Genomic DNA, 14,605 nt, shown 5'->3' with positions numbered 1-14,605 from the left:
CATCATAACAAAATAATATGTTTTCTTGGCTTATCTTTTAATTAATAGCATCTTGTCTTTATCACACACCAATTCATTTTAGCTTATTGACAAACTGGCACATACTTGATGTGAAAAACCTTATCAATACTTACTACTCTGAGAGAACCCAGGCAATGAGACTCAGCACAGCATGAAGAACATGCCACTGAGCAAAAAATTAGAGATTCAATAAAGACTCACATTAAAAAATAAAACACCAAATAAAACATGCCAGTTGTTTTATGTTCTTTTAAAGAAAACAATTTATAACTTTCATAGAGCTGTCTATATTTTATAAATCTTATTCAGAAAGTCTATGAAATCTAGGCAACTGAGGAAACCACGTACAATAAAAACTGAGTAATTGAGATTGTCTTTGTCTTCTTTCCTACGTTTATAATATTGTAATGTGAATAGAAGAGTCCATTCCAGTGGTTTAAAAATTACTATCTATATATTTTTTTTCTTTTGATACTGAAGTCATATGCCAGAGGAAAAAGAGATTCAATTATGATGGAAAAGCAGTTTAATTTCTATTTCAGACTGCTAGAAAAGTGTTAGCAAAGGCTTTTTTTTTTCTTCTTGCCATTTCACAGAATTTCATGCTGAGGAAATCCAATGCTGAGGAAAAGCATATATAAATTAGGAATAAAAATAAAAATAAACTCAGAATCAAAATTCTCCATTTAATGTGTAGATACTTAAGCCTCGAACACAGACCATTCAGATAACAACTGTGGAGGAGTGTCCAATGACATACCCTGGTTGTCTTGTATGGTACTTTCCATAGAATTCTGAACTTTTATAAAAATTTTATGTATTATTTTTTTCTCCTCTAATTTTAAAATCATTTGGAAACTTTTAAACTGCTTTCTATGTTCTTTAGAAATTCCCACTGTACTTCAGGACACCATTTGCTAAAGATAAAAATATTGATGGATCTTATTAAGTATTAGAAATCTTGAGGAGAGTCCCTCTGTGCCATGACTTGGTCACATGTTCCTCTCTTGCCCAATTCCTACTATGCTAAAGTAGCCAAGGTCCTGAATTTTATATTGATATTTCTGTTGAATTTTTTCTTAAAGGGAATATTTTTGGCATTTTATATTTAAGTGTGATCACCGCTCTAGGTTTTTGGTCTGTGACCTTTAACTGGTTTAAAAAACATTCTTTATTAGAAATATACATATAAATAAATTAGGATACATATATGCATATATGTATAAATCCTATATACCATAAGTACATTGTATATATGATTCAAAGAGGATATGTATGTTACATATCAATGATACAGGATACATATATGCATATATGTATAAATCATATATACCATAGGTACATTGTATATATGATGCAAAGAGGATATGTATGTTACATATCAATGATACATTATATAACATCATTTATATGGTATATAGAGCATACACATTTGTGTGTATGTGCAGATATGGCATGCATAACATTTTGATCAATAATGGACTGCATAGATGATGGTCTCCCTACAAAGGTGTATACAGGCCACATCATCTTAGTTTCTGCAAGTACATTCTATTATGTTAACACAACACTGAAATCACCTAATTATGGATTTCACAGAATCCATTCCCACTTGTTAAGCAATACATTACTGTATGTATAAATACAAATACATATGTTGGGAAAGAAAGTTTATAATCTCATGGTTGAAAACCATGATTACTTTTCAACTATTAAAATTTTTAAAAGTGGAGAAAGAACACTATGTTAGGAACAGTGATAAAATAGCAGACATAGAAGTCAGGCAAGATACCTTAATCAGTGTATTTCAGTACAAGCAATCATATACCAGAATACAGGTTTGTTAAAATATATAAAAAAGGTATTAAAAATCTAGAACCTGGAAAGAAATCTGAGATATCCATTTTCAAAACTAGTATGTCAATTAAGGCAGGGCCTGGTAGACAATCGGTAGACTATTATTATAGGGACCTGTAGGTTATCTAAGAATATATCTAATTACAAGGTCTGGTACTAGTGAGCCAAGGACAGGGAACGCTGATGGCCAGTTTTTGTGAAATGAGGAAGGTATTTTTCAGCCAAGGAGAAGCCGAGCTACAAGGATACCAGAAGATCCTGACTGTAACAAGCCAGGAGACAACGGTTTTATTGACAGTCAACAATTTAAAGGGATGTATAAATATAAATGTCAGCATTGAATCATTTTATACATCCCCATATTCCAGGATAAAGTAAAAACCAGTAGCACTTTGATAATTTCTATTAAAAATTAAAATATTAAAAATATACAGTTAGAAATTAATTAAAAACTTGAGCCCTGCTCCCACCCCCCCAAAAAAAAGGCAAAGAAGGAGAGGAGGAGATAATAGGCTTATCTTCAATATTCACCTAGATATTTCCTTGTTTTGTATTTAATTGGCATATTTAAACATTTTTAGTAATTAATACCAGTTATTATCTCCCTATTTTTTCAGTATTAAGTAATAAAATAAACACAAAACCTTTTTGGTCAATTTGCTTGAATCAAAATATTCTGCCTAGGGCTGGGGATTTAGCTCAGTGGTTCTGGTGACTGCCTTGCAAGTGTGAGGACTTGAGTTTGATTCCCAGTACCCCCTCAAAAAAAATTTGCCTTTCTGCACTGTGTGAATGGATTATTTATCAGGTTTCAGGCTTTCAGTGTAAATTTTCAAATGAATAAAATATCTAGAAAGCAACTTTACTAGGGCAGCAGGACTTCCCGGCTATGAAAATACAATGTAGTTCATATACCACTGAAATAACTGACATTAATTATACATTTGCTATTAAATTAACTCTACTGGAAATCTGTATCAGGAGCCAAAATACATGTTCTTCTCATCCATTAAAACTATTTCTAGGATTTTTTTCCTATGCAAATAATTCTAAGTACTGAAGAGAGTATAAACAGAAACATAATATCAATACAGTAAAAAAGGGAATAAAAGCACACCAAATACCACTTACTCATATTAAAAATTATCAAGTACCTATATGTGGCAGAAAGAATGTGAGCAATTTATCCTCTTGAAATTTATATTCTAATGAATTACACCTAACAAATAATTGTATTATATTCTGTAACATATATCTCTCTTTTCTGCCCTGCACTCTTAGCAGCTATATATTTTTCATGGTTTCCTGGTAGCTATGGAACTGGATTACGACTGTAACTTGGAGGATTCTCAAAAACTACTAATATTTGTGTTTTAAAATATTCTGAAAATACAAACCAGTAAAAAAGTATACAGAAATTATTCAAATCCCTTAAGATATTTCCACTGGCTTGAATTACTGGTGGTACATACATGACTGACTCATCAGTCAGCTCATACCACTGGTGGTACAGATAGCTGCAGTTGCTTTTATTGGTCTTTTACTAATAAAATTAATTTTAAAAAGCTACCCAATGGGACATGATGCATGAATCTCTGATGGTTCAAGTTGCCTGGCAGCAAGATGTACAAATTATGGCCATGCCATGAATGTGTTAATGGAAAATCCATATTATGAAGAAAGTACACATATAGAGAAGATAAGTATGGATATAAAATGATATAAAATGGCAATTTTACCCTATTTTTTATTTGTTCCAATATTATTGGGTTAAAAGTCACATATATTTATAAAATTATATGAACAGGTTGAGTTTTGAACTTTATGCCTTACAATTCTGTGAACTGTGTTATATTGTTTCATTTATTATAATTTTCGAAGATGGCAATTTCTCTTAGAACGAAAAGGAAACAGACAATTTCAACTTATATTCTTTCTCAGCAAAAAGGAAAATCTCTAATGAAATTGGCTGTAATTCTTGGTGAAGTCTTAAACTTCTTTTCTATTCACTGCTCTACATATTCTTGTTAAATGATTTCATATAATTTTGTATCTTGGGGCTGTAAGGGATCTATTTCTTTTATTTATCTAACTACTGCATGTATATACAAAAGTTATAGCTAAATTATCTTTTTCCTCCATTTCCAACCTAATGAGTCCTTTTCAAAATGACATCTTCACCAAATTACCATTAATCTATTATAGTTATTAAAATAATCAACCATGACATGTAATTCCATGTGCATTACCAATTTTATACTACAACATATAAAAAGATCCAATTACTGACATACAAATGAATCTTTAAAAATTATATATAACCATAAGTACTTTTTATGTTGGTGTTTTTTAAACAATTTAACTATAGATAAATTGAGATATTTTAAGATTAAAATGATATATTACTAATTAAAACAATCTGCCTAAATACAAGTTTTGGTTTGTGACTCACTCTAACACCTTATACTGGGTAGTACTGATGTACTTTACTTATTCTCTTGGGAAACAGAAAATTTTATCAAAAGTTTTATACACTGGACTTCAAGTAGTTTATTTTGTGCAGTCTTTTTCTAAGAAAACTGAGTTTGAATTCAATGGGTCATATTTGGTGAGAAGCGATACAATATGGAGTTGTGTACGCTCAGATGTGTCCATGCCCTGTGAAGCTATTGTTATTCAGGTATCCTTGACCTACATAAAGAAACCTGTATCCTTTGCCTATACCTGCTGATATCTTTATATTAGTCATCATTCTGCTCCAAATGGAGATAAGCACAGTAAAGCCTTTTGTGAAAGAGTATGTAGCCAGTTGGGCATGTGTATATGTAAAATACATACATTATCAGGACTCAGTATACCTCCCTAATACAAATAAACAGGGCCACCTTTTTTTTCTTAGCTGAATAATGTAATAACCTCTTAAAATTGGGAATTAGGTTTAATAAAAGAACTACTAGTGTGATTATCAGTCACATAAATAGAAATGAAATAATAAAACTCTGAAGGCATTTTGAAAACAATTGTAAGCACTATACGAATGGTTTTAGATACAGCATTCCTAATTAATATGATCCATCAAGACAGTTTCATGGAAAATTCTAGGCAAACTTGATATTTAAATGTTCAACATTTCTGTTATCTCTCAGACCCAAGCAAAGGTTATATAATGTGCGTGTGTGTGTGTGTGTGTGTGTGTGTGTGTGTATGCATCAAATATTAAGTTTTCATGGAATTATGGATGACTGGTGATATAATATTTACCATAATCCAATCCATAAGATATAAAGGAATTTATTTTGGTAAATTCAAGATTCTGATTCTTCTTTGTAAATGAAGATAGAGATTTAAGAGTGATTAACATAAAAATGGTAGTAAAAGAAATGAGAACAAATGAGCTTATGAAGAGTACCCTGTCACGTGTCACAATAGACTTGTACACTACAAGCCCAGGCTTACACAAGTCTCTGTACACTTCTGAATAAAGTGTATGTGTACCTAAATGTACTTTTATTATTCATTTAAAATAAATGGGATATTCAAACTATTCTATGCATTTTTTTCTTTTTATTGAGTTTATTGGTACAATCTAGGCCTACAATACAGTTACATTCATTACTGGGATCCTCTACCTTCACATGACAGGTCTTCTTTCTCATTTTTTCCCCTTGTCCCCGCCCTCCCTTCATCCCCTCCTCCCCTCCTCATTTACAAACTCTTTATTTCCATTTTTTCATTTTCTCATATTTTTTATTTTCACTTATTTCCTTTCCCCTACCCTTCCCACTTTCCCTACACCTTTAGCCCCTTTCTTCCTATTTCACACTCTTAATTATCCCATTAGTATCTTGTGTACTATTATAGTTTTTCATACCAGAGAAACTATTTGGTATTTACTCATGTGTGACTTATTTTACTTAGGATCCTCAATATGTATCCATTTTCCTATGAATGACTCTAATTTCTCATTCTTCATGGCTGAGTAGTATTCCATTTTATAGAAAAAACACATCTTCTTTATCCATTTTCCAATAGATGGGAAGATGGGCTGTTTCCAAGTTTTAGCTATTACAAACTATGCCACTATATGCATATTCTTTTATGTGATACTTTATTTTAAATAAACTTCTTTCATCCAGTCATGGAATCACATGATTTTTGTTAAAACTGTAACAGATTCCTTTTGCAAAATTCTATCAGCATTTATTACACCACTTCTCTGAGTGGTAGACCTTACGATTATTTCCAGTCTCAATACTGCAGGCAATTCTGTGACTAATATTCTTATATACATTCAACTGTTTTTTACATAAATATTGAAAAGAACAGAAGATCAAGGCTAGACTTCTGAGGTAAACCAAGATCTCGCCCCCCATACCAGTCTGATGCTATGTGCCCAAGTCCTAATAAGATTTGAAGGAAGCATGTGTCAACACCTTTATAAACCCAAGGATCTCAACTGCTTTTAAGTAGAAAAATGTCTCCTTAAGTAAGCCAATTCATAAAAAGTTTACCTATATAATAAAATTTACTGCAAATTGTTTTGTTAGAATCAAGTCAAATTTTAAACATTTCATTGTAATATAAAACACAAGTAGTTGCTACAATTTCCAAACTTTATTATAAGCATAAATCCTTCCATTAAACATTTTATTAGTATATATGTGTGATACCTAATAAGTATATTCATCATGGGAACTGTAGATAAACATATATGAACTTGATCCTTTTATTTCCTTCCTCCATTTCATAACACCTGCAGATCCCCTTCCTATTTCCACAAAGTCTATCTCCCTGTTTCCCATCATAGGCCTTCCATTTTAACTGTAATAATCAGAATATGTTTTAAACTTCTTTTATATATTGAGTACATTTTAAAACAAAATTTCTGTACATGTAAATAAATCCATTTAAACTGGTTGGTGAACAGTGTTTATACAAATTCCCATAATTGTTATTATTTCTGTTGTTTACATACTATAGAAGTACTGTATTTGAAATTTCAATTTGAAATATCTAAATTGAGCCACACTGCGGTTAGTAATAAACACAAAGCAATACAGCTGTGGCCAGGAGTAAAACTATGGCATCCCTTTGGCAGCCATAAGACATTTGTCCTGCAAATCACATTGTCATTTGAGACTACAAAGCAATACCCCTCTATTTTATCAATAAAATCAAAAGAATTACTATGTACATCTGTACATCAAAGATATCCACCTGAATGAGATTAAATATATAACCATCACAATATTGTTTTAAACAGTTTCACATGAAACAAACAAAAAAAGTTGATCGATTAAAGAAAAAATCAGAGACAATATTTGAAGTCTTTCCTACAGTGGACTGCAAGGGTAATAGATAAAGTTAAATAGCGTTGGATTTGGCAACAGTTTCTGAGCTTGGAAAACAACTCTAATAAGCAAAAAGACTTTGGGCAGCACATAACCGTAACTTAATAATACTGTCCTCATAATACTCTTGCGGCACAAATGAAAATGCGTCATATTAACACTGGCAAGAGAGCACAAAACCTTTCATAAAAAATAAGCAGAATGTTAACTCTTTCTATTAGCATCCATGGTAATAGTATTACTTTAGCTCTAAAGTCCATGAAAATATCTGTCTGGAAAAAAAATGAAATTTGAACATCAAATTTTTAATCAGTTCCATAAAACTTGACACTACAATCAGAAACTACAAAGAGAGAGAGAGAACAACTACAATAGAACATGGCAAAGGATAAAAAAACAAACAAAACCAAACTAAACAGTGAGAAAGCAGGAAGAAGGGAGGGACAGGAGCAGGGAGAAGGAGGACAAAAAGCAGGTAGAAGTTCCATTCTGGAACAGGCAAGGAGATTGTAAGTTGAGAATTACTTTTAATTTTAATGTGGCTTTATATGTAATCTTCAAATATTCCTTTAAAATAATTTACAGGATAAAATGACATGATGTCCATCTTAGCAGAAGAATTAGAAAGTGTTCTTCAAAAAAAATCTATGTTCTATCTTTCTAGGCTTTTAGGACAATCTATAAAATACACTGATTAAAACCTGTTGTTGCGATGAAAAGACAATGCATTTATATCCTTCTTTAGACATAACAGGGAGAAAAGAAATTCTGGGATGTATGTGACACCTCATACTCTGCGAAGGCAGAAAATTTTAGTGGGATGGGTCAGGGTGGGTAATGATAACTTTTAAAATAGAAAAAAACTCCTAAAAGGCTTCACCTTCATCCTCGCAGTCCCTGTCACTTAGATATTCCTTTTCCTTTCAACCAGACAGCTCCCATTTGGCTGCGCTAAAGATGGCCAAAGCCTCAAGAATAAAAGTATAAATCATCCTCTAACATCTGACTCTCTTTTATGAAGAATCTGTACCATTAAACCTCCATATCCAGAGGACGGAAAGTATATTAAACATGTATCATTTTCTTCCGAGAAAGTCTAGCAAGCATGTTAGCACAGAGGCTTCAGAAAAGACAGAAGGCATAATCTCTCACAAGCATTTTCCATTCCCTTCTTAATAGCAGGGTAGTCAAAAGGATTAGCTTGAAGTATCTAATGAAAAATAAAATTGTCCCATCTTGCATTACAATTTTGCATGGTTAAGGCTGTACTAAAAAGCAGTTTTTATATAATGAAATCAAAATTTTAAAGAGATTATATAAAGACAAGTTAAATAATGGTATACAAAGTAAATTAATCTTAAAGCACAGTTTGTTAGGCACACACAAATCCCCAGAGTGAAGCTTAAAATGTAAGAGAACTGTTTACAACTATACTGCATACACTTATATTTATTCTTCTACAAAATTTACTGATGCTATGTTCATACTGTTTCTATACCTTCAAGCTTATTTGACTGTATCAACTTACTTATTCCTTTTTTTTTCTTTGAACCAAAATGAAACTTGGATGTATTACATGAACTGGAGAAAAGAAATCACTTTAAATGTAATAGAATCAATATGTTATCCTTTAAAGATTAAAAAGCACTATAAAAATTTAAAAGACCTGGTTCCAAACTGATGATTATAATTATCATTAAGTAAGCAGCGCCACATATTAAATTAGTACATTATACTCTCCATCAGTTACTAGTACTTGCTTTGCCAGATATCCTCCAACAATTAATGTCTCTTTTGATGGAGTTGTAAGGGGAGCTAATGTTCTTTGGGCCCAGTCAGTGGATGCTGTGAAAATGTTTTGCTTTATATTTCCTCAATTTAAAGCTCTTGAGATTGCCATATACTATAATGTGGTACATTCTAGTATCAATGGCTTATACATAAAAGCAAATATCCTCAACTGCTTCAGCTCCTCCATGGATAAAAAGATTCTCAGTCTTTGAGAAGCAACATGGAAGACTTTAAAAGGGAAATACTAGGCTGAATCATCTATACAGGTTTATTGCTTACCCCTGGGAATGGTCCTCTTAGGATCTCCCTGAAGATAAAACTACTACTACTTTCCTCTCCAAATGACAGTTTCTATATTTGAAATAGAATCTTCAACTCCACAGATGTAGTATGGAAGCAATAGGGGAAAGATTTTCTACAAATGTCTTGGATGCCAGAGAAGATCAAGTGGCCTAAGCCTATTTCTATGGGATCTAAGAAGAGAGTCTAAAGCACTAGGCTTTCAGCAAAAGCATACACGTGGCACAGACTCAAGCAGACTTCAGGAATGTGGCAAGAGCTCAAAATCAGTACCAGAGTACCCAGTGGAGAAACCAGTTCAGAGGTGCACTACATAGTGGTGACATGATGCCAGCAGGCTCTCGAGGAATGAGGTGTGACACTTGTGGATCCATTATTTAGGAAAGGAAATCCTCACCTATTGTAGTTTTGCTTTGTTTTGTTTTGTTTTGTTTTTGTATCTGGGATTGAACTCAGGACTTTGTACTTGCAAGGCAGGCATAGTGCCACTGAGCCAAATCCCAACCTCTGTTGTAGATTTCTGATGACAGTAACAACTAAAATTCGGAGATACCTTGGAAGATAAATGCTACACAGATATGCTTCTAAAGCTTAAGAACATTTAAGTTGATTTTTGTTTGGAAAAATTTCATGAAAAACATAGGTGGGATAAAGATTTTAAAGGGATGTAAATCACTGATATGATCTGTATTTCTCCAACATTTACCTATCTACTTGAAAGAACATTTAAATATCTATATTTCTCCAAGATTTGCCTGTCCAATATTTGAAAGAACATTTAAATAATGACTTTCTGTAATTCTCGTCCTTCTATGGGCATATTCTGGAATGATATTTAGAAGGAAAACAGATACTAGCTTCCAAAAACTCAGGCTTAAGGTAAAAGGGAAAGGTACAGAATATAAACCAGTACAGCAGTACTGAGCCAGACCACGGTGGCTTTCATCTGAAGGCAGAGGTCTACTGCGTAGACTTTATATGTTTATTCCTCTGTCAGGTATGGCTATATTCCCACTGCTTCTACCTTTATGCTCTTGATATAAATGTAGACTCATATGTTCAAGAGAGAATACAATGATGTACAAGAAGAATATAGACTGTAATCTAAGAGAAATGGGTTGGAATGCTGGTCTCCTTGCTCAAAGGCTCAATTGATTTAGGTATGCCAGTTATACATTTTGAGGTTCTGTTTTCTTATCTATACAACAGGAACACTGCCTCACATAATTACTCATAAAAAACAAATGAAGTGAAACCCATCTATCAACCATCTATGATTTTTTTTTTTTTTTTTGCAATTCACCAGAGCACAGCTACCATGATCTGAATGTTTCCATCCTCCTAAATTCATACATTGAAACCCTTACCCAAATGGAGGCAACATTAGGTTATCTGGGAACTGATTAGGTCATGAAGGTCGTGAACACCAAATGACATTACTGTCCTTATAAAAGTAGCTCGAGAGAGACACTCTTCTACCACGTATAAACACAGTGAGAAGGTGTTGTAGATGGGCCAGGAACTGAGATCCCCACTAGAGGCTGAATGCAAAAATGCCACTGCCTTAATCATTGAACTTCCAGCCTCTGGAATGGTGAAAAAGCAATGTCTGTTGTTTATAAGCCATTTGGTTTAGGGTATTTTGTTATGGAAGCTCAAAAAGACTGTCTCCTTGTGTATCCTGGTGTCAATATGTCACTGAGAAGTCTAGAGACACATTTAGCTTTCTTAAGATCCAAGATTCAGGTCTCTTTACCTATTTTGTACATTTGTACATGTACATTTTTTCTTTATTCACTTGGCTATCATAGTTGCTAAAAAAGCCTTATTTTAACAAGGTGGAGATGGTAATAAAATATAAAACATGGGTAAAGATTCATGCCAACTAGCATGACCAAAGTCAAACAAAAAGGCCAAATGAGAGAGGTGTGGTGGTGTACTAGAAGAGCACAGAGTTCAGGAGCGAACAGGCAGACCATGCACACAGACACAAGAAGGTCAGCTTAGGATAACATGACCAGGAAACAATAAATCAGGATAATAGATACATGAAAAGAGGGCTAAGGTAACTTGAAAAGTTCAACTAGAAAAATCTACGAGGTACTTCATCCAGCTGCAAATTGAAATAATTACCAGTCTGCTGTCACGAGAAAAGGCAGTAACTATTGTTTTTCCCCACGAAATATAATTATGAATGGTTCTTTCTCACTAAACTCCAAAATATGAATCAGTTCTCTTTTATTTCCTACAGAAAGATTTTATAGCTTTGAGAAGTTCTTAGAAAGATCATGTCTATAAATTAAAGCAAAACCTCTTATTTAGACTGAGGTCGCTATGGGCAAAGGCAAATGAAGAGACTGTAAGAAAACCAGATGGCAGGCTCAAGATTAACATCCTTAATATGATTCTCAAAGCTGGATATACGCATACTATTTAGACTTATCTACTCTCCAAGCATCTTCACCCAGAAGGTTCCTACCACAGGACTTCTATACCTGCTTGATCTATTCAATAGTAATGATCCCTGTATCTAGTCAATCAGCCTTACCAATGCCTCATTAACCACTCCTTGTCTTTCTGTTCAGAGTTATGTTCTCAGAATGTTTTCCATAACCAATTCTATCTGCTCTGCTACATGATGCCCCAAATAAGTTATTTTGTTATATATTCACGTAGAATCATATTTTTGGTTTCAAAGCAGTTACCTATTTTGTAATTATGTGTTCCTGGTATTTAGTTGTTAATGGCTCATTTCAGACTACCAAGCATCCTTTATCATAACCACCATTGATTTTAGTTATCATTTTAACTACAGAACCCAGAGTGCTTGACACTGTGTAGGATTCAATAATTACTTGTTCAATGAATGAATCATTGAATGACAGAAAATACTTTAATGCTTAATGGACTATGAAGAGGGCCACAGCACTTGGATGATCAAGTTTTCTTGACATATTTTATTGTGCTAAACACAGGAAGGGAACTGTTAGGTCAGGAACTATTCTCACTAAATTACTGCCACACTGGACAATTACACAGATTGGACATACAGATATGACTGCCACTGATAAACACAAAAACATGAAAGGCATTTCATATTTTAAGAGAGTTTTCTGTAGATAATGCTATCAATGCAAGAGAGAGAAGGCTATAAAGAAGATTAAAAACTGGACTCTGAAAACTATTCTATATTTTAATATGACATAAAAAACTAAAACAAAGACTATCATTTTGACAATTTAAATTTATTTTTAAGCTTTGTGGTATTTAAGATACTTTTGATAATTTTTTCCACTTGTCTTTTAGGGTGTATTTTTTCTACTCTTACATCATCGTGTGTATGCTTTGTTTCAGTAAAGAATTGTTAGAAAATATTTCACACAAGAATTGAGTGCCATGTGTCTGCTTATGCTATCATGGTTATTCATTACAAATTCTTCACTGAAATAAACTACATAATGAGGCAAAGTTCACTTTGTAAAAGTAAGTGCTTGTAAAACCAAAAGTTTAAAAGTTTGAAAATGGTTTACTCCAATTTCTTTATTAATATCTCAGAAATATTAAATTAATCAATTAAATAATATAGTTATTTTAATTTACTTTTAAAAAGTAAAGGGTACATGGTTAGGTCCAGATTTAAGGAAGGCAGGCCACGTTCAAGGACAAAAGGTGCTTCTTCCTAGGAAGCTCCTGTTGCTGAGGGTGTTTAAAAGCATCGGGTATGGATCAGAGACCAGAAAATATAATATGCCTGTATTACAGGGTTATAACTGGATGAATCAGAAAATTTAACTGTAGATTTGCATTCTAATTCAGTTGGATAAATACATTGGTTTTCTTTCAAGGGAAGCCTACAGAAGTTGTGGCAGAAGAGGACTTGACATGTTGAAACTCTTTTTTTTTTTTAGGAATAATGTACAGACAACACATTATTCTAAAGAAACGTTACCTAGATCTAACCACAGAAAAATGTTAACAAAAAATGGAATATAATGGCATGGTTGGGTATTCAAAACTACAACTCCCTTTTTCTTAGATAACTTAACTTATATGAATGCATTTTGAGCTATTGCTTTGTTAGTTTTTATTTACATAAGCAAAAGAAGCAAGCAACGTGGGTGGAGATTTTTTTAACTGAAAACAAGCACAGTTGTGTATTTGGTTAAATAAAAAATTTACCATTATTACAAAGATGTCCTTTTTAAAAAATATATTCCATACTTTAAAATTTAGAATTCCAACTCACATTTAAGGAGTATTTTTTCCAAAAGATATTCCATGTGAGTCATAAAGGTTTTTATAGTATTTGCCATCTTTATAGCTGCAAAAATGTTCTGACTATGTAAGATAGGATGTTAATATTGTATTACTTATAGTTTATGAAGGAAAATTTGGGTCACAGAAAGGAATCAGTATATTGCCACTTAGCAGATTGCATTTAATTGTATAATGGATGGATATTAGGATGGCAACTGATTCCTAGATGCTACTAAATCCATTTGGACTCATGTTTAACTTTCTCATGCATGAATAACCAACAGCTAGTCAAAGCATGCCCAAGTTTTATGTGCACATTTACTTTTTTAAAAATCAGTAGCCTCCCTGTAGATGGATTACTCCATGACTTCAATAAAAGATTCAAAATAAAATTGTTGTCATGTAATGGATGCCAAATGTTTTATCAAATGGAGGTGAATTCATGACTTAGATATTGGGGATTTAATGCTGAAAAAGATTTTGCTTCTGTCTTTAGGGTGATCACAGTTCTAAAGGTGGGAGGAGGAAAGGAGAGGAGAGTGAGTGGGGTGGGGGAGGGAGAGAGAAGGGGACAGAGTTGTGGGGAGAGAGGGAGGGAGGAAGGGAAAGAGGGAGAGGAAGAGGGAGAAGGGGGGGAGAGAGAGGGAGGGAGGGAGGAGAGAAACAGAACACACAGTGAGAGTTCCAGGGATTGAGAGTACACGAGATTATTACGGAAGCCAGTGGGTGGAGGGTCACAGGCTCAAGAAAAGTTTTACAGAGAACATCCAAATTGAGCCTTCAAAAAAAAGTAAAGAGTACATGGTTAGGTCCACAATTGAAGGAAGGCAGCCACAATTAAGGAAAAAAGGTGCTTCTTCCCAGAGATGGAATCTGTTGCTGAGGGCATTTAAAAGTGGGGAGGGGGGGATGTGGCTCAGTGGTTCCACTGCTTGCCTCGCCAGCATAAGGACCCTAGTTTGATGCTCGCCTCGCAAGCATAAGGACCCTAGTTCGATCGCTGGTACCAAAAAAAAAAAAAAAAGGGG

The 14,605-nt window shown here is 33.5% G+C and overlaps 1 protein-coding gene across 21 annotated transcripts in view; it reads right to left on the bottom strand.

Annotated features, from left to right (window-relative positions):
* Cadps2 (calcium dependent secretion activator 2) overlaps positions 1-14,605 on the bottom strand; it is a 554,060-nt gene that overhangs the window by 267,419 nt on the left and 272,036 nt on the right. The window lies entirely within an intron of this gene.

Source organism: Fukomys damarensis, unplaced genomic scaffold (assembly GCF_012274545.1).
Source record: "Fukomys damarensis isolate Sample0158 unplaced genomic scaffold, DMR_v1.0_HiC HiC_scaffold_4, whole genome shotgun sequence".
Classification (NCBI taxonomy): domain Eukaryota; kingdom Metazoa; phylum Chordata; class Mammalia; order Rodentia; family Bathyergidae; genus Fukomys; species Fukomys damarensis.
Note: the sequence above shows the minus strand (reverse complement) of the source record. Positions and strands in the feature narration are given on the sequence as shown.